Below are 26,315 nucleotides of genomic sequence, written 5' to 3' on the forward strand. Positions count from 1 at the left end.
TCCTTTTCTTTAAATAAACCTTCTTCCTTTAAACCACCACTACCTCCTCCACGCCTGTTTATCAGACCCGCCCTCTTAGAGTTTGGTATCTGTGAGAAGTTGGCCTGATATGCAGTGCTCACTATTCTAGTGATCACTATGTATCAGTCCAGACAACCCTTATTGATGATTGGTTGTAAGTCAACCTTATAGACCAGCTATCCTAGTAGCATGGATACGAGCAGTCTAAGGCTAAGACTCTAGAGGGCGTGTTAAGCCAGCTGTTTTACCATCACATTACCCCTTGAACACCAAGTGAAAGGACACCACACAAGTTGTTATGATAATAAACAGATATTTATTTATAACAAGACTACCCTGAACTCTTTATGAGTCAGGGAGCTAAGCACATAACAAAACTCTTAAGAAAATACTTTAAGTCGCACAATTTACACAAATGCCCTAGGGGCCCGAAAAACCATATACACAGTAAGTGGAATGCGAACTTGCTAGCAGGTAAGTAATACTTTTCTAGACTCAGGAATCGCTAGGCCTACAATTCTAAACACTGGGATTAGATGCAGGAGGCCTGTGGACGTCGTGTGCAGAGTGGGAACTCTCACGCGTAAGGCGGGAAAAAGTCTATGGAGGCTAGCAGTTGCAAAGTTACTGTTCTCGGGCGAACCCGACTAGGTGGGTCGAAAACAAGAGTGGATCCGAACACTTAGGGTGTTGGACTATGCTGGAGCACCGGAGTACTCAGGTTACCTAGCCCAGGGGCTGCGGCTGCATAGGGTTGAAGTTGCGTCGGAAACCCTCGTTGAAGATCCAGGAGCGTGAAGAAAGAGTTGCTGGCAGGCGGCCAGTGAAGAAAGTTCGGAGTGATCAAGCCTGGATCAGGGAAGAAGAAACCTGTAAGCAGAGGGGACCAAGTTCTGAATCACTAGCCAGTGATTTGAGTGGGCACCAGGACGGCACCGGACGAAGTCACCTCGGCCAGGTGAGTAGGCGCTGCTGGGCTCTGCAGTCTCTCGGACCAGGAGGCGTTGTCGGTGACCAGGATGGAGGTGCGAGCTGTCCCACGAAGGTTCTTGCTGTCGACGTCGCTGGACCCAGGATTGGGCAACAAGTCTTGGCAAATGCAAGGCCCACGCGGTGGACCTAAAATGGTGTCTTGAGTGGACCAGGAGGGTCCAGGGTGCTCCTCTGTTGGAGGGGAGCAAGGGCTAGTCTGGAGCAACCAGACCAGCAGTAGTTGTCGTCGTGGAGCGTCGTGAGGGAGCCACTAGCCAACGGGCAAGCGACCTGGACAACGCGGTTGGCAGCAAAGAGCAGAAGGGCCCCACGCAGATCTCGTGGATGCAGGGGGGCTGAACTTCGGTGCTGGAGCTGCTCAGGGTCGGGGCTTCTCTTACCCCAAAGCACTCAGTCGAGGGTCACTCGGGAGTCGTGCTGGACAAGCGTCGTGCAGTTCTGAAGATGGCCGGTCCCTCGAGGTCTCGTCACACCCACGGGTCACAGCTGGGCTGATGATGTAGGTTGAGGTCAGAGGTGCCAGGGAAGCCGGTTCTCGTCGTGCTGGAGCAGTCTTGATCCGAAAGAGAGACTGGCAACAAACCGCGATGCTTGGTTGGTGCCTGCTGCTGCAGGGTGACTACTCCTTAGTCACAAGGGAGAATCTTGGGAAGAAGTCTTGAGTTCCTTTCGTGGAAAGTAGTTTCAGGATTCAAAGATGATCTGATTTGGAAGGGGGCCAGGTCCTACCTTTATCCTGCAAAAAGGGGCTGGCACGCGACTAAGTCCTGCCCTATGGGTGGGACTAGGAGGGGGGTGGTTACACCCCTCTCCTTTGGCGGGCTTTACCCAGATCAGGGGCTGGAGTGCCCCTGGAACTGGTTTCAACCGGCCTATGCACAGTGAGCACCGGGGTGCCACTTGCAGTCACCTTCCTCTAAAGCCCTGCCTACCTAGGATACACAAAATCCTGTCTGGGACGGTGCTGGCACCGCCCCTGGCAGGAAACCCTTTGTCCTTGCCTCCTGGGCTGGGAGGACTCCCAGCAGCAGGAGGGCAGACTTGTGTCTCGGTGGCAGCATCCATTTTGTGGAGCTAAGGCTCTGTCTGACTTTAACCGGGGTTACAGGTTACATACATGTCGTGTCCCTCTAGAAGGGTGGAATGCTAACCCCGTCGCCAGAATTGGCGAGGGGTTAGTATTCCAATTCGTATGACACCTTACTCGACATGTTTTGATAAAGCGATACCAGAGTTGGCACATAACCGCGAGGATTATAATGCACTTAAGAGTATATGGTATGCGATATCATGGAAACGGCTAAGGGATGGATCCCGAAAGCCGCAGACAGGCTCAGCTCATGCCAGAGCACTATCTCACACGATTTCAAGCACTCTGCCTTCAGGATTGTCAAGGCCTGCCATAGGAGTGACTGATAGGGGATCTGTGTGTCCATTTTAGGGTTAGATATAGGTATACTATATCTAAAGCAAAGGGTGATTACACCACCTTGCCCCAGCTGTCGTGCAGCCAGTTGTGTCAGATTTGGATGGCCAGCCAGGGGTGGCATAATACATGCTGCAGCCCCTGGTAGGCCCTGGGTACACCTATGCCCTGGGTACCTAAGGTACACTGTACAGGGACTGATAAGGTGACTCAGTATCCAATTAGATATGTGCCTAGGGTACATGGAATCCATTTTACAGAGAGAGCAGTAGGCCTGGGGTCCTGAATAGCAGGGCCCCAGGTCAACTAAGTCAGAAAACCAGCAGAACACCAGGCAAAAAGTTGGGGGCAACCATAGTCCGGGATCTACCTTCCTACAGTATCTAACACCTTGCTTAATAAATCTGTATTGATTCCAGTGTGAGAAGTTGGCCTGGCATATGCTGTCCACTATTCTAGTGGGCACCTTGCAATAGTCCAAACAACCCTTATTGATGGTAGGATCTGAAAGAAACAGGTTAGTATTAGATTCCTTACCTTAGAATATCCCCAGGCGTCAGTCTGGATCCGGAAACTTTTGCGTAGCAGTACCCCTGCGCGTCGGTAGGCGTCGTCTGCAGGCGTCCCCTGCGGCTCCGCGTCCGTCGTCGGCGTCGTGCGCCGTGATGACGTCGCTGGAGTATATAGACGCCGCCTCCGCGCACTGACGTCAGTTCTTCTTTTTTCCGCGCCAGTTAGCGCAGATCCGAGAAGTGCAGTACTCCGGTCTTTTGACCAAAGTTTTTGTGAATCTTGATTACTTGTTACGGTGCCGGTAGGATGCCCGGTTTTAAGAACTGTGACGGTTGTGACCGCACGATGTCGGTCACGGACCATCACCGCCTCTGCCTCCGGTGCCTGGGCCCGGACCACGACGTGGACGCCTGCGTCGATTGCCGGGCCTTGACGAATAAAGCTAGACGGGAGCGGTCCCGCAAGCTACTCGAGCTCCGGGTGTCGGCCCCGCGTCGAGAGCGGTCCCGGTCCGGACGGAGGTCTAGGGAGCGATCGAGGGAGCGGTCGCGGAGCCGTCACGAGCGCTCCGGGAGTCGTCACCATTCCTCTGGTTCCTCAGGTAGGAAGCACAAGAAGTCGGGGCGTCGTCATCGTACCCCCGACTCCACCCCCACCCCCCCCATTGCGATGCGGCCGGGGGTTCGGGTGGCCCCACCCCCGCGGCTCCGCGTGAGTCGCCGACGCGGCCTGCTCCATACCCTGCGGTCCCTGGGCAGGGCGCGTCGCCCGAGGAGATAGAGGCTTTCCTCATGGCCATGAGGGGCACTGTCTCCTCCGACGGGGCCTACGGCGCCTGCGGGCCCGGTGGTCCCGTCCGGGGGCCCTAGCGGTTCGGGTGCTCCTGCCTCGACGCCGTCGGGTGCTCCGGCCCCGACGTCGCCGACGGCTCCGGCCCTGGCGCCGCAGGGACCTTCAGGTTCGACGCCGGCTGGTCAACCGGCCGATCCGGCGCCGATTCCATCGGGGCAACCCACGGCGCCGCCCCCGCCCGGCTCCGGGCGGCGCCGCCCCCATTCCCTCTCCGACTCCGGCCACGGAGTCGAACCGGCGTCGCCCGACGCCGAGTCCGACGCCGATGGGGCCTGTTGACCCCGGGGAGCCGGTCTACATTGTTGACTCCGTATATGGTGAGGATGTAGATTGCGGAGAGGAGTGGGAGGGGTCTGAGGACCCTCTGACCCGCGAGTGTCAGTACGATGTGGACTGGACAGGTGACTTGGGTGACGCCAGTTGTAGGAGAGTAGGGTCTGCAATCCTATGATCACCCAGATTTTTGCTTTTTGCTTCACTGGTTTACGACTTTCCCTGGCTGTGGGCCTGCTAATCAGACCCACAGCCTAGCTGTTCTCTCTACTCCAAATTGTACCCAGGTACTGAATTGGCACTGGGCCCTCTCGTCCCTGTACCCAGGGCTGAGGTGCACCCAGAAGTCTCCCAGGGGCTGCAGCATGTATTATGCCACCCCTGGGCTGACTAACTAAATCAGACACAACTGGCTGCTTGACAACTGGGGCAGAGTGGTGTACTCACCCTCTGCTGTAGATATAGTATTCCTATATCTAAACCTAAATGGACACACAGATCTCCTATCAGTCACTCCTATGGCAGGCCTTGACAATCCTGAAGGCAGAGTGCTTGGAATCGTGTGAGATAGTGCTCTGGCATGAGCTGAGCCTGTCTGCGGCTTTCGGGATCCATCCCTTAGCCGTTTCCATGATATCGCATACCATATACTCTTAAGTGCATTATAATCCTCGCGGTTATATGCCAACTCTGGTATCGCTTTATCAAAACATGTCGAGTAAGGTGTCATACGAATTGGAATACTAACCCCTCGCCAATTCTGGCGTCGGGGTTAGCATTCCACCCTTCTAGAGGGACACGACATGTATGTAACCTGTAACCCCGGTTAAAGTCAGACAGAGCCTTAGCTCCACAAAATGGATGCTGCCACCAAGACACAAGTCTGCCCTCCTGCTGCTGGAAGTCCTCCCAGCCCAGGAGGCAAGGACAAAGTTTTTCCTGCCAGGGGCGGTGCCAGCACCGTCCCAGACAGGATTTTGTGTATCCTAGGTAGGCAGGGCTTTAGAGGAAGGTGACTGCAAGTGGCACCCCGGTGCTCACTGTGCATAGGCCGGCTGAAACCAGTTCCAGGGGCACTCCAGCCCCTGGCCTGGGGAAAGCCCGCCAAAGGAGAGGGGTGTAACCTCCCCCTCCTGGTCCCACCCATAGGGCAGGACTTAGTCGCGTGCCAGCCCCTTTTTGCAGGATAAACGTAGGACCTGGCCCCCTTCCAAATCAGATCATCTTTGAATCCTGAAACTACTTTCCATGAAAGGAACTCAAGACTTCTTCCCAAGATTCTCCCTTGTGACTAAGGAGTAGTCACCCTGCAGCAGCAGGCACCAACCAAGCATCGCGGTTTGTTGCCAGTCTCTCCTTCGGATCAAGACTGCTCCAGCACGACGAGAACCGGCTTCCCTGGCACCTCTGACCTCAACCTACATCATCAGCCCAGCTGTGATCCGTGGGTGTGACGAGACCTCGAGGGACCGGCCATCTTCAGAACTGCACGACGCTTGTCCAGCACGACTCCTGAGTGACCCTCGACTGAGTGCTTTGGGGTAAGAGAAGCCCCGACCCTGAGCAGCTCCAGCACCGAAGTTCAGCCCCCCTGCATCCACGAGATCTGCGTGGGGCCCTTCTGCTCTTTGCTGCCAACCGCGTTGTCCAGGTCGCTTGCCCGTTGGCTAGTGGCCCCCTTCACGACGCTCCACGACGACAAACACTGCTGGTCTGGTTGCTCCAGACTAGCCCTTGTTCCCCTCCAAAAGAGGAGCACCCTGGACCCTCCTGGTCCACTCAAGACGCCATTTTAGGTCCACCGCGTGGGCCTTGCATTTGCCAAGACTTGTTGCCCAATCCTGGGTCCAGCGACGTCGACAGCAAGAACCTTCGTGGGACAGCTCGCACCTCCATCCTGCTCGCCGACAACGCCTCCTGGTCCGAGAGACTGCAGAGCCCAGCAGCGCCCACTCACCTGGCTGAGGTGACTTCGTCCGGTGCCATCCTGGTGCCCACTCAAATCACTGGCTAGTGATTCAGAACTTGGTCCCCTCTGCTTACAGGTTTCTTCTTCCCTGATCCAGGCTTGGATCACTCCGAACTTTCTTCACTGGCCGCCTGCCAGCAACTCTTTCTTCAGGCCCCTGGATCTTCAACGAGGGTTTCCGACGCAACTTCAACCCTATGCAGCCGCAGCCCCTGGGCTAGGTAACCTGAGTACTCCGGTGCTCCAGCATAGTCCAACACCCTAAGTGTTCCGATCCACTCTTGTTTTCGACCCACCTAGTCGGGTTCGCCCGAGAACAGTAACTTTGCAACTGCTAGCCTCCATAGACTTTTTCCCGCCTGTGAGAAGTTGGCCTGATGTGCAGTGCTCACTATTCTAGTGATCACTATATATCAGTCCAAACAACCCTTATTGATGATTGGTTGTAAGTCAACCTTATAGACCAGCTATCCTAGTAGCATGGATACGAGCAGTCTAAGGCTAAGACTCTAGAGGGCGTGTTAAGCCAGCTGTTTTACCATCACATTACCCCTTGAACACCCAGTGAAAGGACACCACACAAGTGTTATGAAAATAAACAGTGTATTTATTAGAATCGCAACAACCCTGTGCTCTTTATGAGGACAGGGTGCTAGGCACACAACAAAACTCTTACGAAAATACTTAAGTTAGCACGTTATACACAAATGCCCGAGGGGCACGAAAAACCATATACTTTAAAAGTGGAATGCGAATTACTAGCAGGTAAGTAACAGTTCTAATAGGCTTTGGAATCGCTAGGACTGGACTAGGGAATCGTTAGATTACTACTAGGAGGCCCAGGGGACTCGGGTGCAGAGTGTGCACTCTCACGCGGGATGCAGGACAAAGTCTATGGAGGCTAGTAAAGGCAAAGTTAGTGTTCACGGGCGAACCCGACCTGGTGGGAAGAAAACGACAGTGGATCCTGACCCTAGGATAGTGAGGCTATGCTGGGACACCGAAGTGCCGAAGTTACCTAGCCCAGGGGCTGCAGCTGCATAGGTCTGAAAAGACGTCGGGGATCTCGTTGCCGGACCAGGAGCCTGGAAGGAAGAAGTTGCTGGCAGGCGACCAGTGAAGAAAAGTTCGATGGATCCAAGCCTGGATCAAGGAAGAAGAAAACCTGAAAGCAGAGGGGACCAAGTTCTTGAATCACTAACCAGTGATTAAGTGGGCACCAGGATGGCACCGGGCGAAGTCACCGCAGTCAGGTGAGTGGGCGCTGCTGGGCTCTGCAGTCTCTCGGACCAGGAGGCGTTGTCGGCGACCAGGATGGAGGTGCGAGCTGTCCCACGAAGGTTCTTGCTGTCGACGTCGCTGGACCCAGGATTGGGCAACAAGTCTTGGCAAATGCAAGGCCCACGCGGTGGACCTAAAATGGCGTCTTGGGTGGACCAGGAGGGTCCAGGGTACTTCTCCGATGGAGGGAAGCAAGGGCCAGTCTGGAGCAACCAGACCAGCAGCAGAAATGTCGTCGGGCGTCGTCAGGAAGGCCACAAGCCAGCGGGCTAGTAGCCAAACAACGCGGTGGGCAGCAAAAAGCAGAAGGGCCCCACGCAGATCGTGGAGATGCTGGGGGGCTGCTCTTCGGTGCTGGAGCTGCTCAGGGTGGGGGCTTCTCGGACCCCAAAGCACTCACCAGGAATTCACTCGGCGGGCTTGTTGTTCAGAAGTCGTGCAGTCTTGAAGATGGCCGGTCCCTCGAGGTCTCGTCACACCCACGAATCTCAGCGTGACTGACGATGCAGGTAGAGGTCAGAGGTGCCAGGGAAGCCGGTTCTCGTCGAGCTGGGCAGTCGGATTCCGGAGGAAGGACTTGCAGCAGACCGCAGTGTTTCTGTAGATGGTGCCTGCGGATGCAGGGTGACTACTCCTTAGTCACAAGGGAGAAATCTTAGGAAGAAGTCTTGAGTTCCTTTCGTGGAAAGTAGTTTCAGGATTCAAAGATGATCTGATTTGGAAGGGGGCCAGTCTCTACCTTTATCCTGTAAAAAGGGTCTGGCACGCGACTAAGTCCTGCCCTATGGGTGGGACTAGGAGGGGGGTGGTTACACCCACTTCCTTGGCGGGCTTTTCCCCAGCACAGGGTCTGGAGTGACCCTGGAACTGGTTCCAGCCAGCCTATGCACAGTGAGCACCGGGGTGCCACGTGCAGTCACCTTCCTCTAAAGCCCTGCCTACCTACAATACACAAAACCCTGTCTGGGACGGTGCTGGCACCGCCCCTGGCAGGAAACCCTTTGTCCTTATCTCCTGCTCTGGGAGGACTCCCAGCAGCAGGAGGGCAGACTTGTGTCTCGGTGGCAGCATCCATTTTGTGGATGCTAAGGCTCTGTCTGACTTTAACCGGGGTTAGGGGTTACATACATGTCGTGTCCCTCTAGAAGGGTGGAATGCTAACCCCGTCGCCAGAATTGGCGAGGGGTTAGTATTCCAATTCGTATGACACCTTACTCGACATGTTTTGATAAAGCGATACCAGAGTTGGCACATAACCGCGAGGATTATAATGCACTTAAGAGTATATGGTATGCGATATCATGGAAACGGCTAAGGGATGGATCCCGAAAGCCGCAGACAGGCTCAGCTCATGCCAGAGCACCATCTCACACGATTCCAAGCACTCTGCCTTCAGGATTGTTAAGGCCTGCCATAGGAGTGACTGATAGGAGATCTGTGTGTCCATTTTTAGGGTTAGATATAGGAATACTATATCTAAAGCAAAGGGTGATTACACCACCTTGCCCCAGCTGTCGTGCAGCCAGTTGTGTCAGTTTTAGTTAGTCAATCCAGGGGTGGCACAATACATGCTTCAGCCCCTGGGAGGCTTCTGGGTGCACCTCAGCCCTGGGTACAGGGACTTGGAGAGGGCCCAGTGCCAATTCAGTACCTGAGTACAATTTGGATAGAGAGAACAGCTAGGCTGTGGGTCTGATTAGCAGGCCCACAGCCAGGGAAAGTCGTAAACCAGTGCAGCAAAAAGCAAAAAAATCTGGGTGATCATAGGATTGCAGACCCTACTCTCCTACATGACCCCCCCCCCAAACTTTGGGACAATAAGCTAACCTTGACCAGGTGAGTCTTCTTGCTCTAAGTGGAAATACCTGGAGAGCCCATCAGCATTGCTGTGATCAGTCCCAGGTCTATGCTCCACTGTAAAATCCATCCCCTGTAGGGAAATGGACCACCTAAGCAGTTTGGGGTTTTCACCCTTCATCTGATTTAGCCACAAGAGGGGCTTATGGTCTGTCTGAATGGTGAAGTGAGTGCCAAACAAGTAGGCCCTCAGCTTCTTCAGGGCCCAGACCACAGCAAAGGCATCCCTCTCAATAGCTGACCAATTTTTCTCTCTGGGTGTCAACCTTCTACTAATGAAAGCAATAGGCTGATCATTACCATCAAAATTCAGTTGAGACAGAACAGCTCCCACACCCAACTCAGAAGCATCTGTTTGGACAATGAATGGCTTGGAGTAATCTGGACTCTTGAGGATAGGTGCGCTGTGCACATGGCCTGCTTTAGGTCATTGAATGCTTTCTGACAGCTTGCTGTCCACTGAACTTTCTTTGGCATCTTCTTGCTTGTCAGGTCATTAAGGGGGGTCACTATGGACCCATAATTTCTGACAAACTTCCTATAGTACCCAGTCAGGCCCAAGAAAGCTCGAACCTGAGTCTGGGTGATTGGAGGAGTCCAGTCCTTGATGGCCTGTATCTTACTCTCCAGTGGCTGAACCTGGCCTCCACCTACAAGGTGGCCCAGGTACACAACCTGTGACTGCCCTATCTGGCACTTTGTGGCCTTGATAGTGAGGCCTGCCTTTTGCAGGGCCTCTAACACTTTCCTCAGGTGGACCAGGTGATCCTCCCAGGTGGAGCTAAAGACAGCAATATCGTCAAGATAAGCTGCACAGAAGTCATCCAGCCCAGTGAGGACTTGATTCACCAACCTTTGGAAGGTGGCAGGTGCATTTTTCAGTCCAAAGGGCATTACCACAAATTGATAATGCCCTCCAGGGGTAGAAAATGCTGTTTTAGGTTTGGCTTCCTCAGCTAACCTGATTTGCCAATACCCAGCTGTCAAATCAAATGTGCTTAAGAAGTTGGCAGAAGCCAATCTATCTATAAGCTCATCTGCTCTTGGTATTGGGTGGGCATCAGTCTTAGTGACTGCATTGAGGCCTCTGTAGTCTACGCAAAACCTCATCTCTCTTACCACCCTGGGTGTGAGGCTTTGGCACTAGAACTACTGGGCTAGCCCAAGGGCTATCTGAGGGCTCAATGACTCCCAGTTCCAACATTTTCTGCACTTCAGTTTTGATGCAGTCTCTAACATGATCAGGCTGTCTGTAGATTTTACTCTTGACAGGCAGACTGTCTCCAGTGTCAACATCATGGGTACACCAATCAGTTTGGCTGGGTGTCAGAGAGAACATATGTCGAAAGGATTGCAGAACTTGCCTGCAATCCTGTTGCTGATGTTCAGTGAGGCTGCCACAAAAGACAACACCATCAACTGACCCATCATCAGGATTCTGAGTGAGCAGGTCTGGGAGAGGGTCACTCTCTTCCTCCTGTCCCTCATCTGTGGCCATGAGCAAGCTCATGTCCTTCCTGTCAACATATGCCTTGAGCCTGTTAACATGGAGCACTCTGAGAGGGCTCCTGGGAGTTCCAAGGTCCACCAAGTAGGTAACCTCTCCCTTTTGCTCAATGATGGTGTGGGGCCCAGACCATTTGTCTTTCAGAGCTGCTGGGGCCACTGGCTCCAGCACCCACACCTTCTGTCCTGGCTGGTATACAGTCAGTACAGCCTTTTGGTCATGCCAAGCTTTTTGAAGTTCCTGGCTGGCCTCAAGGTTTTTGGATGCCTTCTCCATATACTCAGCCATCCTGGAGCGGAGACCAAGTACATAGTCCACTATGTTGGTTGCAGGCTTTTTGAGAGGTCTCTCCCATCCTTCCTTCACCAAACACAGGGGTCCTCTTACAGGATGCCCATACAGAAGTTCAAAAGGGCTGTAGCCAACCCCCTTCTGTGGGACCTCTCTGTAAGCAAACAAGAGGCAGGGGATCAGGACATCCCATCTTCTCCTAAGAGGTTCAGGTAGTCCATGAATCATCCCTTTCAGGGTCCTGTTGAATCTCTCAACAAGCCCATTGCATTGTGGATGATAGGGTGTGGTGAACTTGTAGTTCACACCACACTCTTTCCACATGGCAGTCAGATATCCTGACATGAAGTTTGTACCTCTGTCAGAAACGACCTCCTTAGGGAAACCCACTCTGGAGAACACTCCAACTAGGGCTCTTGCCACTACAGGGGCTGTAGTGGTCCTAAGGGGAATAGCCTCAGGATACCTGGTGGCATGGTCCACCACCACCAGTATAAACTTGTGTCCTGATGCTGTCTGGGGTTCCATTGGACCAACAATGTCAATCCCCACTCTTTCAAAGGGAACCCCCACCACAGGTAGTGGTATGAGGGGGGCCTTTGTTGTGCCACCTGACTTACCACTGGCTTGGCAAGTGACACATGAGCGACAAAACTCCTTGGTATTCTCATTCATATGGGGCCAGTGAAAGTGTGAGACAAGCCTGTCCCAAGTCTTTGTCTGACCTAAATGACCTGCAAGGGGAATCTCATGGGCCAAGGTGAGAAGGAAACCTCTCAGAGACAAGGGGATGACCAGCCTCCTGGTTGCACCAGGCTTGGGGTCTCTTGACTCAGAGTACAGGAGTCCATCTTCCCAGTATACCCTGTGGGCACCTGTGGCATTCCCTGCAGCCTCAGCAGCAGCCTGCTGTCTGAGGGGTTCAAGGGAAGGGCAGCTCAACTGTTCCTTCCCCAGGTCTGCTCTGGAGGGTCCCCCTGAGCCCAGAAACTCAACTTGATCAAGTTCAAGCTCTTTAGGCTCAGTTTCCCTCAGCTCTTCTAGATCAGCCTCCTCAGAGACTTGATCCTCAACCTGGGGCAAGGGGGAAGGCAAAGCCTTACCCTTACTGCTCTTCTTCTTGGGAGGTGTCTGGTCCATAATTTCAGGATCCAGCACCTGTTCAGTGGGGCATCTTCTGGCCTGTGACCTAGTCACAGCAAGCACATGTGCTGGCAAGCCTAACATCTCCATGTGAGTCCTCTGCTCCACTTCTGACCATTGTGATGACTCCAAATCATTGCCCAACAAACAATCAACTGGGAGGTCTGAACTGACTACAACTTTCTTTTGTCCCTTCACTCCACCCCAGGAGAAAGCCACAATTGCCACACTATGACTAGTAGTGACATTGCTGGCATTGGTCACCAGGAAATCAGTACCTGGCATGATCTGTCCAGGGTCCACAAAGTTAGGTGTCACCATGGTGACACTGGCACAAGTGTCCCTATAGGCCTGAGCCATTTTGCCATTAATCAAAGGTGTCTGCCTGTATTTGCCCAAAGTATTGGGACTTATTTCAGGGGCCATATCCATATCCCCTGTACAGACAAGGACAGCCTGAGTGAGTGTGCCAACTAAGTTGTCAGACCCCTCAGTACCCAAGGTTAACCCAACTAATGCCTTGGGAGTGACACTACCACTACTGACTGTACTAGGGGGTGCAGTTGCTTTAGGAGCTGTAGTGGCAGGAGTTTGTCCTCCTCTTTTGGTGCACTCACTAAACCAGTGAGATTTACTTTTGCAGTACTGGCACCACCTTTTTGACTGGCCTTCTTGAGTCTTCTTCTTCTGGGAAGCCTGACCCCCACCCTCTTTGGTTTGTTGGGGACCTGGTGAAGACTTCTGGTCATTTTGCTCATTCTTAACATTACCCTTCTGGTCTGCTTTCTTCTGACCACCCTGGTTCTGGTTCTGGTTCTGCTTGATCCTTGTCCTGACCCATTTGTCTGCCTTCTTTCCCAATTCTTGGGGAGAGGTCAGATCTGAATCAACAAGGTGCTGGTGCAGCAACTGGTTCTGACAATTGTTCAAAATGTGTTCTCTCATCATTAGATTATACAATCCTGTGTAATCTGTAACCTTGCTACCCAGCAACCAGCCCTCCAAAGCCTTAGTGGCACAATCCACAAAATCAGACCAGTCCTGAGACTGAGTTTTCTGGGTGTCTCTGAACAGCAACCTGTACTGCTCAGTGGTTAAACCAAACCCATCAACCAGTGTATTCTTCAGGACCTGGTAATTGTTAGCATCCTCCACTCTTGTAGTGAGGAGCTTATCTCTACCTTTACCATCAAAGGAGAGCCACAGTATAGCTGCCCACTGACTCTGGGGAATGCCCTGCACAGTGCAGGCCCTCTCCAGAGCAGCCATCCATTTCTGGATATCATCCCCTTGCTTAAAGGGGGGCACTATTTTAGTCAGGTGTTTAGTATCTAAACCCTTCTCTCTATCTCTTGGGAGATTGCTGCCACCAGTGGGAGCTAGCCCACTCATCTGCTGCTCTCTTGCCAGGGCAAGCTTCTCTTTGGCCAGGGCAATTTCTTCCCTTTCAATCCTCAGTTCAGCTTGTCTCATCCTAGCTTCATGCTCCCTTCTCTGAGGGGAAGCAAACCTCCTCTGTGGAGGATTCCTTCTTCCCTGAGAAGAGGCATTAGAGTGCAGAGATCTATTGGAGTCCCTAGAAAGAGATCTATCTCTCCTAACTCCAAGGTTAGGCCCACTTCGGGTTAGTACTGGGGGGCCCCCAGATCCTAGCCCAAGTAAGTCTAAGTTGGTCCTAGTTAGCCTTCTGACTACCTCAAGACCTTTGTCTACCTCATCCCCAGAGAGTACCTCCTGATCCTCCTCCTCAACTGCTGAATCAGTGTTGGGGAGATCTGGATCCCCAGAGGTTCCCTCTAAGGCTGGCATGTTCTCATGTAACTGAGAAAGCTTTCTGGCATCATATGTCTCTAAGAGACCTATCAGAAAGGGAGTGGTGGGGTTAGACCCCTGCTTCAGTTTCCTGGAGACACAGATTTGTCTCATCTCCTGGAAACTGAGAGCTGCATATCTTGAAGTGACCTGTGGAGGGTCAACACTGACCAGGGGAGTCTCAGTAGAGTCCCCCTGAGTCGACATGCTTTTCTAGTGAGGTGTAAGTGGTGCACTTACCTACACTATATGTTTGCCTACTGATCCCTTGCTAGAGTTGTAGTTTAGGGTGTGCTAGGCCCTAGGAGCTACAACAGCTGGTTCAGTAGAACTCAGAGTATTCTAAGCTAAGTTATATGTACCTTTAGTACTTATGTGATCTTTCACAAGATATTCTTAGGGCATGTGTGGTAAAACAACAGCAAGCTCAAATCCCAACCGCTGCTCACCAATGTGAGAAGTTGGCCTGATGTGCAGTGCTCACTATTCTAGTGATCACTATATATCAGTCCAAACAACCCTTATTGATGATTGGTTGTAAGTCAACCTTATAGACCAGCTATCCTAGTAGCATGGATACGAGCAGTCTAAGGCTAAGACTCTAGAGGGCGTGTTAAGCCAGCTGTTTTACCATCACATTACCCCTTGAACACCCAGTGAAAGGACACCACACAAGTTGTTATGAAAATAAACAGTGTATTTATTTATAACAAGACTACCCTGGCTCTTTATGAGACAGGGAGCTAAGCACACAACAAAACTCTTACGAAAATACTTTTAAGTTAGCACGTTACACAAATGCCCGAGGGGCACGAAAAACCATATACGCTAAAAGTGGAATGCGAATTACTAGCAGGTAAGTAACAGTTCTAATAGGCTTTGGAATCGCTAGGACTGGACTAGGGAATCGTTAGATTACTACTAGGAGACCCAGGGGACTCGGGTGCAGAGTGTGCACTCTCACGCGGGATGCGGGACAAAGTCTATGGAAGCTAGAATTCACAAAGTTAGTGTTCACGGGCGAACCCGACCTGGTGGGAAGAAAACGACAGTGGATCCTGACCCTTGGATAGTGAGGCTATGCTGGGACACCGGAGTGCCGAAGTTACCTAGCCCAGGGGCTGCAGCTGCATAGGTCTGAAAAGACGTCGGGGATCTCGTTGCCGGACCAGGAGCCTGGAAGGAAGAAGTTGCTGGCAGGCGACCAGTGAAGGAAAGTTCGATGGATCCAAGCCTGGATCAAGGAAGAAGAAAACCTGAAAGCAGAGGGGACCAAGTTCTTGAATCACCAGCCAGTGATTAAGTGGGCACCAGGATGGCACCGGGCGAAGTCACCGCAGTCAGGTGAGTGGGCGCTGCTGGGCTCTGCAGTCTCTCGGACCAGGAGGCGTTGTCGGCGACCAGGATGGAGGTGCGAGCTGTCCCACGAAGGATGAAGTCGTTGGCGTCGAAGTTACCCAGGATTGGGCAACAAGCCTTGGCTAATTCAAGCCCACGCGGTGGACTCAAAATGGCGTCTTGAGTGGACCAGGGGGGTCCGGGGTGCTCCTCTTCTGGAAGGGAGCAAGGGCCAGTCTGGAGCAACCAGACCAGCAGCAGAAATGTCGTCGGGCGTCGTCAGGAAGGCCACAAGCCAACGGGCTAGTAGCCAAACAACGCGGTGAGCAGCGGAAAGCAGAAGGGCCCCACGCAGATCGTGGAGATGCTGGGGGGCTGCACTTCGGAGCTGGAGCTGCTCAGAGTCGGGGCTTCTCGGACCCCAAAGCACTCACCAGTAGATTACTCGGCGGGCTTGCTGGAAAGAAGTCGTGCAGTCTTGCAGATGGCCGGTCCCTTGAGGTCTCGTCGCACCCACGGTTCTCAGCTGGGCTGTAGAGGTGGGTAGAGGTCAGAGGTGCCAGGGAAGCCGGTTCTCGTCGAGCTGGGCAGTCGGATTCCGGAGGAAGGACTTACAGCAGACCGCAGTGTTCTTAGATGGTGCCTGCGGATGCAGGGTGACTACTCCTTAGTCACAAGGGAGAAATCTTAGGAAGAAGTCTTGAGTTCCTTTCGTGGAAAGTAGTTTCAGGATTCAAAGATGATCTGATTTGGAAGGGGGCCAGTCTCTACCTTTATCTGGGAAAAGGGGGCTGGCACGCGACTAGGTCCTGCCCTATCGGTGGGACCAGGAGGGGGGTGGTTACACCCACTTCCTTGGCGGGCTTTTCCCCAGGCCAGGGGCTGGAGTGCCCCTGGAACTGGTTCCAGCCAGCCTATGCACAGTGAGCACCGGGGTGCCACGTGCAGTCACCTTCCTCTAAAGCCCTGCCTACCTACAATACACAAAACCCTGTCTGGGACGGTGCTGGCACCGCCCCTGGCAGGAAACCCTTTGTCCTTATCTCCTGCTCTGGGAGGACTCCCAGCAGCAGGAGGGCAGACTTGTGTCTCGGTGGCAGCATCCATTTTGTGGATGCTAAGGCTCTGTCTGACTTTTAACCGGGTTATAGGTTACATGCATGTCGTGTCCCTCTAGAAGGGTGGAATGCTAACCCCGTCGCCAGAATTGGCGAGGGGTTAGTATTCCAATTCGTATGACACCTTACTCGACATGTTTTGATAAAGCGATACCAGAGTTGGCACATAACCGCGAGGATTATAATGCACTTAAGAGTATATGGTATGCGATATCATGGAAACGGCTAAGGGATGGATCCCGAAAGCTGCAGACAGGCTCAGCTCATGCTAGAGCACCATCTCACACGATTCCAAGCACTCTGCCTTCAGGATTGTTAAGGCCTGCTATAGGAGTGACTGATAGGAGATCTGTGTGTCCATTTTTAGGGTTAGATATAGGTATACTATATCTAAAGCAAAGGGTGAGTACACCACCTTGCCCCAGCTGTCGTGCAGCCAGTTGTGTCAGTTTTAGTTAGTCAATCCAGGGGTGGCATAATACATGCTTCAGCCCCTGGGAGACTTCTGGGTGCACCTCAGCCCTGGGTACAGGGACTTGGAGAGGGCCCAGTGCCAATTCAGTACCTGAGTACAATTTGGATAGAGAGAACAGCTAGGCTGTGGGTCTGATTAGCAGGCCCACAGCCAGGGAAAGTCGTAAACCAGTGCAGCAAAAAGCAAACATCTGGGTGATCATAGGATTGCAGACCCTACTCTCCTACAGTTACTTTGTAGATTACTTTTCTAACCACAGGACTGGATCCTAGATTCAGTCCCGGGACATGAGCTGTAAACAGTTAAGTAAAAGCGTTTTGGTTACAGTAGTGATGTTTAAGGAATATTATTGTATTTTAAATGTTGACACTTAGAAACTTTTTCAGTTTAAATTACCAATATTATCCTATAGACAGAAATTCAATTTGCAGGTAAAGTTTTTTCATTTTACTTTTGTAATCCAGTACTGGACTCCTAGGTTCAGCACTGGGACCTCTATCTAAAACAGGTAAGTAATAACGTTTTGGTAGTTGGTACGATTTTTAACAAATATTTGTAGTTTGCAAAAATCGACAGAAGATATTTCACAGAAAAACAGTCAATGATTTCCTATAGAAGAAAATTCAGGTTACTGGTAAGTATGGTTAAAAGTACTTTCCAGGGTTGGTGCGGGGCTAAAAGGTGCAGCACTGTGGTCTCTCCTGATAGCAGGTGAGTAAATAGGAATTCGTTGTTCGGCTGATTTTAGGTGAATATTTTCAAGTTCCAAAACTCCAAACTCAGAAGATTTTCCAAGTGAAACCAGTCAATGTTAGCCTATGGAAGAAAAGTTAGTTATCGGCTTTTAGGTAAGTACTCGACTGGCAGAGTTAAGGTTCTGGGCATAGACTCAGGGGTTCCCCAGGGTAAGGTAGGTACAGTTGGTACACCCTCAGCGGCACAGCGGCAGCCGGGTGCAGAGGTAGTTAGGCCCAATGTTATCCAATGAGAGGCAGAGGGCTTTCGGTTGGTGGCTGCTGTGAGAGCTGGGCTCCTGGTCACTTGCTCAGGGCAAATGGGGAAGTAGGATAGGACAAAGTTTGCACTGCCAGGGGCACTCGGGCGGCTGGGTGCAGGGTGCTTTTGAGCCGTCAGGCTCTCCATGTTATACAATGGAGATCTTGAAAAGGGAACAAAGTCTGCAGGCTCGAGGACGGAGGATCTTCTGGAGTGACCAGCAATCCGAGGGGTAAGTTGGGATTTTGGAGGGTAGGTAGGCACCCCGGAGTTGGGCACAGGAGGCCGGGGGGCGCCGGGTGCGGGATGTCTTTGGACTTCGGGAAATCTTACCCTCTGCAGGTCGCGGTTGGAGGGGGCCCTGGTTCTGAGTCTGCAGGCATCATCTGGGTCGTCGAAGAGGGTCCTTGGGCACTGGATTCCAGGTCAGACTCACAGGGGGAACGTCCTCAGGGTCTTTATCCACTTGGGCACAGGCCGGGCGCTCAGTGGGCTGGATTCGTGGTTCCTGGCTGGCACCAGGTGGGTTGCTGGTTGAGCAGAGCCACTGCTCGTGGGAGTCCCAGTCTCTAAGAGGGTCAAGGCAGGCAGGTCCTCCGGGGTTCTTGAGGTTGCTGTCAGCAGGAGATGCCGGGCTTTAGCAGGAGCAGGTTCAAGGATCAACCAGCCTGTAGGGCTGGGGCCAAGTCGGTTGGTGTTGTCCTCTTATTAGCAGCTGCAAAGCAGGTATTCTATTTCTTAATCTTCTTTCTTGTTTCGAAATTGGGATCTGAGGAAGGAAGGTTCTGGGTGCCCCTAAATACTACATTTAGGGGAGTTACAGGTAAGGGAAGGGCAGGGACCAATAGGTCCCTGTCCTGGGGTGAGTATACCCCCTATCCTGCTCCTCTCTTGTGGGAGGAGGGCAGGAGCCTATCTCTAATTGGGCAAGGCTCCCCCATCTTCAAGATGGCCGGAGCCCGGAGTTGTGCTTCACCTCGCCTCTCCCACCTGAGGTGTGGAGTTGGCACAGGCTGGCACACCCCCATTCCTAGCATAGGTTTTCCCGCCAGTTTTCCAGCCAGAGTGGGGGTCAGAACCGGTGGGGGCCAGTTGCTGAGTACAGCAAGTGGTCTGGAGAAGCTCACAATGGCGGTATGCCTTTGAAGCTTCCCCCTGCCCATCCTGTGGGAGGAGGCCTAGCACCTCGCCCAGGATGTGCATTGTTGCAGGCCCATGAGAGCGGGGGACTCCCCACCCAGGGGTCCAGCAACATGTCTGCTGTGTGGCAGCCTAGGCAGCTTCTCAGACCAGACGTGGATTGTAGTTTAGGTGTCAGAGGGCACCTCTAAGAACCCCTCTGTAGTGCATTTTACATTAAATCCCACACTGGCATCAGTGTGGGTTTAATTTGCTGATAAGTTTGATATCAAACTTTTCAATCTTCAGTGTAGCCATTATGGTGCTGTGGAGTTCGTAATGACAACCTCCCAGCACCATATACTCTTAATGGCATCACTGCACTTACAGTGCCCAGGAATGGCCCTTTGTACTGTAGGGGCACAGGGCTCCTGCACACATGCCCACACCACTGGCATAGGGCACCCAGCTAGAGGAGTGACTGATGTATGCCAGGGCAGTGGGTTTGTGGGCAAGGCACACAGGGATGTGTGCCATGTCAAGACTTTGTTTAGTCCTGCACCAGGCCAATCAGTCTGCAAAGGCAGTGTGTGGGTGTTAGGGTGCAGGGCTCCTAAGGGTGGCACAATAAGTACTCTTACCTACTTCACTTGAAAGCACCCGACATTGGCTGGCATCTTCCGGTCGCCAACCTGGTCACTGGCTAGTGACCCAGAGTCTGTCCCCTCTGCTTTCAGGTTCTTCAGATCTCCGACCCACCCTTGGATCCACCCGGACACTTTTCTTCTGGTCGCCTACAGCACTTCTTCGCAGCTCTCCATTGGAATCGACGACGAAACCAGACACCAAAAGACACCTATGCAGCCGGCTTCCCTGGGTGAGGTACACGAGTACCCTGGTGCTCCCGTGAGTTTTGACTCTCGAAGTGTCTGAGCCTAAAGGGGTTACATCGTAGTTCACTCCCAAGTGTCCTTAATCTTTAAAATTGTAACTTGCTTTTCCTCCATAGAAGTCAATGGAGATTTGCGTCTGTGTTTAGACACTGCACGCATCTCCCGTGGGGCTCCTATGTCCCTAACTTGGGTGGTTCCTGGTTGCCCCAGCGGTTCTACAGGCCCTAGGCCTCACTTCTATCCCTCACGTGGTTCTTATACCACTTTTTTAGTATATGGTTTGTGAGGCCCCTAGGGCAAAACGTATACTGTGCTAGTTTACTGCGTGCTATTTAAGTTCTTGTATTGTACTTTGACCTCCAGCCTCATAAAGAGACTAGAGGGGTTGTGTTTAGAATAAATACATATATATTTGATATATACCGTGTGTGGTGTACTTTCATTTGATTATTCAATAGATTATAGACTGGTAAAACAAGCTGCTTTACATTCCTTCCACAGCTACCACTAGGATAGCTTTCTATAAAGGTTGTCTTAACCCTACCATCAATAAGGGTCGTTTGGACTGATGCAAGGTGCCCACTAGAATAGTGGACATCATATGCCAGGCCAACTTCTCACATGCGGTCCTCCGCAGGTCTTTCTGTTTATCCTCTGCTGCGGAGGACAAACACTTAGATATAGTATATCTATATCTACCTTATATATAGACACATAGTAACCTATAAGTCACTCCTATGGCAGGCCTTAACAATCCAGGAGGCAGAGTGCTTGGTTTTATGTGAGAGGGTTCCCTAGCATGAGCTGAGCCCCTCTGCAGCTTTCAGAACCATCTCCTTATAACTGTTCTATGATATAGCCATACCATATACTCTTAAGTGCATTATAATCCTCGCGGTTAATGATAACTTTGGTTCGGCTTTATCAAAACATGTTGTGTAAGGTGTCAAACACTTTGGAATACTACCCCCCTCCCCGCCAATTCTGGCGGCGGGGGTAGCACTCCACCCTTCTAGAGGGAAAAGACATGTATGTTCCTGCTTTACCCGGTTAAAGTTAAACGGAGCCCCAGCATCACAAAATGGATGCTGCTGCCACAAACAAGACTTACCTCCTGTTGCTGGACGAAACTCCAGCAAGGGAGGCCTGGACAATAGGTTTCCTGTCCAGACAGCCTGTAGTGTAATGGGGCAGGGTGGGTTGAATGGAAAGATGCTTTTCCAGACACTGCCTGAGGCACACAAGGTGCTCCATGCATAGCCCGGTTCAAACCAGTTGCTGGGGCACTCCAGCCCCGCTCTGGCGTGAAACTGGACAAAGGGGAAGGGGTGTAACCACCCCCTTCCCAGGTCCACCCATAGGAGGGACCTAGCAGGTAATCCGGCCCCTAAAATCAGTATAAAGATAGGAGCGGTGTCTACAGACTTTAGATTATCCTGGAATGAAACTCTGATACGAAACTCTTGGACCTTCGACGTTCTATATTGACTAGAAGACTGAAGACATCTCCCTTGTGGTCAAGGAGTGACCTCCCTGTGCAAACAAGCACCACCAGTAACTTGCTGGTTTGCTTTTCCGACGCTCCTGCCCGGAACCCGAAGACTCAGCGACTCAGGAACTGGACTTCCAGACTTCTCCGACTCCGATCCACATCCACAGCAAAGCTGAGATCCGTGGCCTACACGAGAGACGTGGGACCGGACACCCTGGACTTCCTGCATTTTGCTTACTGCTCGACTCCCGAGGTACCCTCGCAGTTGTGCATTGGGGCATGAGAAGCCCCAGACCCGAGCGCCATTTGCACCAAAGCTCAGCCCTCCACACTCGAGTGCTGCGTTGGGCCTGCTCCTGCATTTTAGCTCGACGCGTCTTCCCAGTTGCTAGCCCGCTGGCTAGTTAGCCCTCCGAAGACTTTCTTTTGAAACTAAACTGCTTTCCTGGTTGCTCCAGCTTCCCTGCAAAGGAGAAGCTCCCCAGACCTTGGTGGTCTGACTCGAAGCCAATCTTCACTTCCTGCGTGGATTGCGTTTGCCAAGGCTTGTTGGGTCCAGTCCGGATAACGACACCGCAGTCAACTAGATCCTTCGTGGGACAGCTTGAATCCAGCTCCTGGTCGTCGTCGACGCCTCCTGGTCCTCGTGGCTGCAGAGACAAGCTTTACCTCTTCACCTGAGATCGTGACATCGCCTGGTTCCTTCCTGGTCACTGGCTAGTGACCCAGACTCCGTCCCCTCTGCTTTAAGGTTCTTCAGTTCTTCGATCCACCCTTGGATCTGTAGTGTAGTTCCTATATTCCCAATAGGCTCTGCGCATTGGAATAATATATTCAGTAGTGTAGACGTAGGACTGAGGTTATCTAGGTCTCTACTGACTATATCAGACTTAAGGTTTGCCAGCTAGCTCAGAGGTCACTAGAAACTTTCTCGAATAAACGTGGAGGAGTTTAACCTCCCTGGATAGACAAGAAGGGATTAGCTTCTGACAACCATAAAACATGACAACTTTGCTCTCCCTGAATAAGAGTGTATCTCTAGAGTCGTGTGAAAACAATAGACAGTTATTTCACTCAGTCAAATGTTCGTACTTAGTTTCACCAGAATGCAGAGAAAAGGGAGACGGGCGTTTTCAATGAAAGGTGTTATTTATTGAGCAGTCTTCTTCCTCATACAAGAGAAATGAATAGCCACGATTGTAATACTCATGGTAAAGTAAAGTGCGTACAGTAAAAGGAGGATTATAAAATAATACTGTAAAAGCATTGATATGGTTTCTTAGCCATATGATACTTTAAAATAGATACAATATATACATACATATATACACTGACTAATCGTACTCAACTGGTGCTTCTAAATACGCCTACCCCGGTGTACCTGACCTAAGCCTAATACGTGGGAAGGAGTAAGTAAGTAGCAGTTTAAGTTAAGTTTGTTTTGCCAAGAATCTGACTCAAGAATTCTCTGTAAGGGTTTAGTCAGTTCCGTACCTGGGTAATAGAAAGCAGGAGGTCTTGTATCTCTTTCTCAGGACTCGATATCCCAGTAACCCGCGAAGGTATCTGGAAACACCGGAGCTGGATTTCTTGGCAGGAGAAAAGACAGCGTCTCTCTCAGTGCGTCAAGGAGGAGGGGCAGCGTTCGTGGGCTCTCGCATCAGCTGGGCTCTCGGGCAAGTAGATAGCTGCTCTGCTCCAGAATCACCACTGTGTGTTTGCTTAAGGCAACGTTGGTATATTTATACCTGAAAGGTGCCTGGGTTTGACGTAAGGTTGGACATAAGACGTCAATAAAGATGTCACTAAGAACTGGCCGTTCTTGCAGTGCTTTACAGGAGTTCTAGGACAAAATCAAAACAAAAGCAAGGGGGATTTCCCAGGTTGCTGGAGGCTTGGTTTTGTTTAGAGAACTCGGTGTGCTTACTAGGGGGCCGGAGAAGTAGCCTTGCTTAATGTGACAGCATGTGCTACGACTGAATTATGGATATGATTATTATGCCGTTGTATGGATATTATTGATTATAACCGGACAAGGGCATAAAATAGGAATATCGATTCAGGTTTCCTAGATAAAACACTACACCCACTCCACGAATTAATATCCATCATTACTAAACCTTAAGCAATAGTAAACATAAAAGGTGCATGTGTATACCAACCCACCCCAAAATACATTTTTGCATTTGAAATGGTGTATGCGAAATACATGAATATGATTATAGGTACTGTACGCTTTTCAAGCATTGTAATCATTCATTAAAAAGGATTGCATATATTTATCAGCTGAACGTTAATGCGAAAATTACACATGAAATGGCTCTTAATACAGAAAAGAAGTACGAGACCATTCCATCACATATAACTACAGTTATTTGTAAATATGCTAGAGGCTGAGGTAATATATTGTCTCTAGAGTTCCTAAAAATAGAAGCTCTGTTCTCTAAGAATAGTTCTACTTTAAGCAGAGTACAAGTGCCCAAAAAAAAGTAAATATTTTGGAAGGGGACATGGAGAAATGTTTTTCGCTTTCAGGGAAAAAATAGTTCCAAATATTTTCAGTAGCTTTTGTTTTCAAGGGCGAATTCAGAGTTCATGGAACGCTGTGTGCTTGTTCGCTTAAAAGTTATTCTTTCTGTTCAGGGGAGAACCTCATTTCAGACAGACTCGAAAAAAAGTTGTCTACGGCTTCAGGTGAAAGTTCAACCAAATTTGAAAATACCGCAACTGTGCAGTCTTGAGCATGATTGCTATCATCGATGACAGGATCAGCAGTGCTCACAGAATGTCGTACCTGGGTGATGTTGCTCTCATTTCGCACTTCACTACCCTCTAATCGCAGTGGTGAAGTCTCAACGAATGCCGTCATCAGGATTGGTAACCGCTGGGGACAACACGATGCATGAGCCGTTACAGGACTTAGCAAAGTATCTGTATCCAATGGTACTGCTGATTGTAGTGTAAGACAGACGTCCAACACGCATTCTTCTCCGCATAGCATACAGCGAAGCACAGGTAAGATACAATTCTGCCAGATGGGTCTGAATGAAAGAAACCAGGTCATATTCAGATCTCTTAGCCAGGCTAATCCAAGGACTTTAGTTATGCGGTCCCGATAGCGTATAGCTAGGATCATTTCTTCCATCATTGCTGGAGTCTTGTCTGCGATTTGGCTTGCCATAACGAAGCAGAAGTATCAAAAATAAAATGCCTGCTACGTGTCCCAACAGGAGTGGTAGGCCGCCAAAGACAGAATGGACAAAATTAGGAAAAATGCCCAGAACTGTTGTGAAGGGTGTTAACAGTCCCATAAAAAATTTCTTAAATAAATGTGGGATACCGCTGGTATCAGACATATTTAGGATTTGGCTTAACATTTCTGCGAAATGCAGGGGGCAATTTGTTGATAAAAGTGTATGTATCTCTGCCGTTGTCCTTGCAACTTGTAGATCATACGTTTCTTTTGATGACGTCAAGGGCACAGTTGTCTGCAAAAAAAAAAGGGCCAAATGTGTGCCTCCGTGTCTGGGGTGCTGTTTGGAAAAAATACTTGCATACAGCAAGTGACCATGGAACTAACGCTCACGAGATAAGCTTTTCCTGGCACCATGCCACAACATCTGTGGTCCACTATTAGAATATAGCTCCCGTTAGAAAGCCGTCTAAAGAATGGCTCTATTCGAGTTGCAGGTGTGCCATGCTGGTGACATGAAAGGTTATTTGAAGTCCCCTCACAGGCCCCATGCTGGTTAATACCTTGACACAGAAGTATACCACTTAGTGATCTTTTACAATTATTACCACTAAGAAATACATTCTGTTCCTTTTCACTATAACGTGTGTGTGTAAGGTAATTTCCATGATGACTTTATGTACCCTTTACCCAACCTTTCATACTGGCCTGCTGGTATATATTCTTGGCAGAATTTAAATTTGAACGTTGTTATCGGAATAGTTATTATTCCGTGTATTATCCATTCAATGACAGGTCGTTCTGACATTGTCAATGGTAATCTCTCAAGTTTTTCAATGCTCAGAATTGTATATTCCGCTCCTTTCTGTGCCAAGCTGATTTGTGTATCAGTAAGGTTAAAGATAGAGAATCATGACGTTGTGTTGGTTAAACGCCAAGGCACGTAGCCTGAACGCAGAATTTGTAACCTCCAGCCAAGCTGTACAATAGAACGTAATTGGGACTGACTGTGTTGTAACATTAGCAAGTCCTGCTCTATTATATCTATAGCAGATGATACAATACTGTCCAGTGAATATATTCTGGAAGACAGTCATTAACCCATTGTCCACAACAGAAAGTGATTTTTCCAAATTAATACGGTCAATTTCCCGTATTTTTTCTGCTGTTTCAATTTGCGTTTCTTTCCAAGCTTCGTTGTAAGCTGCATATATACCGGCCGCTGTGAAACGTTTTGGACGCTGTTTGCGTGGTCCCATTATGAAATCACGCAAGTCAGCACCGTCTTTAAGTAAAGTCAAGTGTTGCTTAATTTCTGCCAGTGTGGATTTCTGTAGCCATTCGAGGCAGAGTTTTCCTACACTGTATGTTGTAACTATCCCTGGATGTTGTCTCTGGGAGTATCTAGGGTCTGGCCTGGTCAATTTGAACCCCTGTATTTTGTTCAGGAATCTGTCTTGACAGTTATTTGTGTCTGTGGGCCAGATCAACCATTTTTTCCAATCGGGATGTGTTCTGTTTTGGTTAAAAATATGGGATACGTCTATCTCAACTTCTGTAGTGCTATTACTGTCAGGTGTTGGCTTTGGAATAGACGGTTTGTTTAAGTCTTTAATTTTGCCTAGGCCAAGACAGGTTGTCTGTTGAATGGTATCATTCAAAAATATAATTTGTTCTGGGATCATGCAGGCTCTAAATAATGATTCTATACCTTGGACCTGCCAATCTTTGGTACCCCAGATGGTTTTTGTTT

General features: G+C 50.5%; 1 protein-coding gene across 1 annotated transcript in view; it reads left to right on the forward strand.

Annotated features, from left to right (window-relative positions):
- The window catches only part of LOC144818836 (uncharacterized), a 1,999,126-nt gene that overhangs the window by 1,677,708 nt on the left and 295,103 nt on the right, over positions 1 to 26,315 (forward strand).

This window comes from Lissotriton helveticus, chromosome 2_1 (genome assembly GCF_964261635.1).
Source record: "Lissotriton helveticus chromosome 2_1, aLisHel1.1, whole genome shotgun sequence".
NCBI classification, from domain to species: Eukaryota; Metazoa; Chordata; class Amphibia; order Caudata; family Salamandridae; genus Lissotriton; species Lissotriton helveticus.